Source organism: Trachurus japonicus, chromosome 11 (genome assembly GCF_045865225.1).
Source record: "Trachurus japonicus isolate A0001 chromosome 11, Traja_1.0".
NCBI lineage: Eukaryota > Metazoa > Chordata > Actinopteri > Carangiformes > Carangidae > Trachurus > Trachurus japonicus.
Genome location: NC_140917.1, coordinates 32,792,062 through 32,795,391, shown reverse-complemented (window position 1 = coordinate 32,795,391; position 3,330 = coordinate 32,792,062). Strand labels below are relative to the sequence as shown.

At 38.4% G+C, this 3,330-nt stretch overlaps 1 long non-coding RNA gene across 1 annotated transcript; it reads right to left on the bottom strand.

Moving 5' to 3' along the window:
- Nucleotides 1-316: 316 nt before the first annotated feature.
- LOC146979164 (uncharacterized) lies at nt 317-2,259 on the bottom strand. Its single transcript, XR_015036987.1, has 4 exons — nt 2,204-2,259; nt 1,389-1,514; nt 1,056-1,148; nt 317-855 (listed from the first exon to the last, which is right to left on the bottom strand). It is a non-coding gene; the product is annotated as an uncharacterized LOC146979164 (long non-coding RNA).
- Nucleotides 2,260-3,330: the final 1,071 nt, after the last annotated feature.

Sequence of the window (3,330 nt, the reverse complement as noted above, 5' to 3'; positions counted from 1 at the left end):
AGTTGTGAAGATATTAAGTAACATTTACTTAATTACATCCAAGTTTTAAGTTATATTTATTTAAACAAATTAAGTAAAGTGTACTTGTTTTTCATAGGTAGGAACATCATTTTACTCAAAATTTCAAGTAAATTTTATATATCTGTAGTATTTGCTGTTATGAAGTCATTTAGTAAATTTTAATTATTTTCTTGTGCTTGAATTTAACCAACACTCTAATATTCATCACATATCACACAACTAAATTACAATGCAATTAAACTGTTTATTTTCATTTTAAACAGTTCAACAAACAACAAAGTACCGTCAAAGTAAATCCACTACTACTGTGGACTGAATTGCCCAATCTTTTATGGGGCAGCCATACATTTAACTCTAGACTAGTGCACTTTTAAGAATGCAATTAAAACATTAATGAAATAAAATCAACAGCCTTATTTGACAAAAAATGAAAAACATTTATGACAGGCAACTTCTCACTAGTAAACCAGGATGAACTGGAACTCGGTGCTAGTTCTTGGCATTTCTTTACAAGGGTCCATGTATGATGCCGCATTTTCCTCCTCTAGGATGACAAAGTCATGACATGCATTTTAGGAAAGCAACTTCAACTTCAAGGTGTTTACTTTTGGGGACAGTTTAAATCCATCCAGCTCCAGCAAGAGTTTTTGGAAGACTTCAAAAGTGTAGCGCAAAGTGGGAGGGTATACCAAGTTCAGGGCATAAATTAGTCCCATGAGCAGTGAGCAAGCTTTCGCAGTACTGTTGCACCCTGGTATCGGCTGGATCCTCATCAGCACCACGGACGACGAGTATTTTGACGATGTGGTTACTGACATCACTCCAGCTGTCCTCCTGCATACAGTGTACAACAAAAAAGAAGAATCTTATTGAGAAACAAATAATAGAATTGCATGAATCATTCAAAGTGACTTCATTATCAGGGAAGAATGAACACAAGAATATTTTTTTTTCCTTTGTCTGTTTTTAACTTAAACATTAAATTAACCCGTGTCATTAAACATTATTTTTAAATGATAAAAATCATGCTATACCAAGCAGTCTTCAAAAAGTTCCTCTTCCTTCTCGCCAAGGTACAGTATAAGGCTGCGGATAACGGTTTCACGTCTCATCTCAATGGTCGGTTTCTGTGAACAGATTAAGAACATGAACAAAACCATTAGTACATACACAATGAACTGTCAAGTGAAAACACAAGTGCATATGTTTGCTTTTGTGTTTTAAGTGCATGGACCCAGAGCGTGCAAGGGCATGGAATCTACAGTACCAAGTGTGAGGCTTGTGCTGTATGTGTATATGTGTGTGTGAGAAAAAAAAAAGTAGGCCCATCACCCTGTAAAACATATGAACAAGCAAAACAAGCACACCTGACTCAGTCTGTCCAGGAGCGGCCTCATCTTGATCCCCACGACACCACGACACCTAATTTTCGTCAAGTTTGTGCATGAAGGTTTGCTCCAGGGGAATGGTATTCTCCTGAACTCCTCCTTGATCTGAATGGACAAAAGATTCACAAGTACATCAATATTTTTTATATAAATGTAAATAATAACCCCCCCCCACACACACACACACACACACACACACACACACACACACACAGTATCCCTGCAGTAAGCTGTGCTGTGTGCATGTGATTGAACCTTTATAAAAAGGTACAGTTGACAGCAGATCACATGGCAGTTATAAAAAAAGATTATAAATTCTGTTCTGTAAATACTGTTGCAAGAACAGTACATTCCACTCATATATTGGGAGATAACATATTTTAATTATTACTATTATCTGCTTTGCTGTTATAGTACATGTAGCCTAACAGTCAACAGATCGGTCCGCACATCACGAAGTTGCTGTGGGCTTCACACGCATGGCACAGCCATGCTACTAGCTGTGCTAACTAGCTTATTGTCAAAAAAAGAAAAGAAAAGAATGTCCTATGTTGACGTCAGTTGATAAATGTCCTACCGTTATGTTAGTGCTTTTTTAATATCCTAACTTTAGTTAGGTATTTTTATCGGGGAAAAACTGCAGCCCTACCACTTACAGGCCAGCATGGACCAATGTAGCGTTATGCTAACTTTAAATTAACTTATGATTATGAACAGTAACATATCTTGCGTCAAACTATCAAAATACATGCAGACCTATTATCACAAATTTATAACAGAACGGTATAACTTACCTGCGAAATGACTGTCGTGCGTGCTGCACCTTGCTCTGTGATCCTGTAACGTCCGAGCAGAGCCAGTCCTGTTGTGTTACTGTGCGCATGCGTCGTGCATCCGTTTCAAAACACTGGACTTTCAGAGTAAAGTTTATGTAATATTTTTAGGTTTATGTCATACAACTATTAAACATTTAAATAGTATAAGGAAAACAAAAGTAAAACTTACTCTTCCCCCATAATTCATGTTTTACGTTAATGAAATGTTTAAATTTACTTAAAAAACTCTAGTTCTCACTGAATCTTAAAAATACAAGGTAGAAATTATGACAGTTACTCTAATAGAGTTTACTACACCAAAAAGTCACTTTTTTCAGTGTAGTAACCATGGTGACAATTGGTACATCACTACAGTCATGTGTTTATCGCGGTAACCAGCTACCTATAGGATGGAGGACTGGTTGAAGAGCTGCGTCATATAGGCCTACACAAAGTCAGTGTTACATTTGATTTCATGTTCAGTTATAGTTGATTGAACTGCAGCTGCACAACCTTCGAAATGAACCACAACTGTGCACATGCACACGTGTCGGAGCTGTGCTCTGTTTCTTTGACAAGCAGCTCCTCTGCAAACAAATAAGACAGACTTTATTTTAGACTCTGGACAGAGTCAGGCAAACAGTTTCCCTCTGCTCCCAGTCTGTGAGCTAATCAACTTCTGAGTCCAGCACCAGGAGAAAAATTAGTTCCACACACAGACACGCCTTCACTTTCCGACGGCGATAATGTACAGTGAGCAGCAGACTGCACATGGCAGCTTCATTATACAGCATTGTGCCTGGAGCTCCACATCTCAACTCCTTCTCCTACACTGAGACACACTACGCCCTGTGTCAAATGAGTTTGTGGCAATTTGAGTGAACTTAATTTCACACATGACAATGTCCTGAGTCGGCCTTTCACACACGCTGCACACAACAGGAAACTCAGGAGAGCAAGTTCACCCATTCTGGTTTAAGCAGAGTCATTAACATTCATTCACTTCAGTTCTCCAGACAATTACCTGCTCCATTCATACATGGGCTCAATCACACAGTACACAGACTTTACATTCACACATACAGACCCACCAGAGGCGGTATACA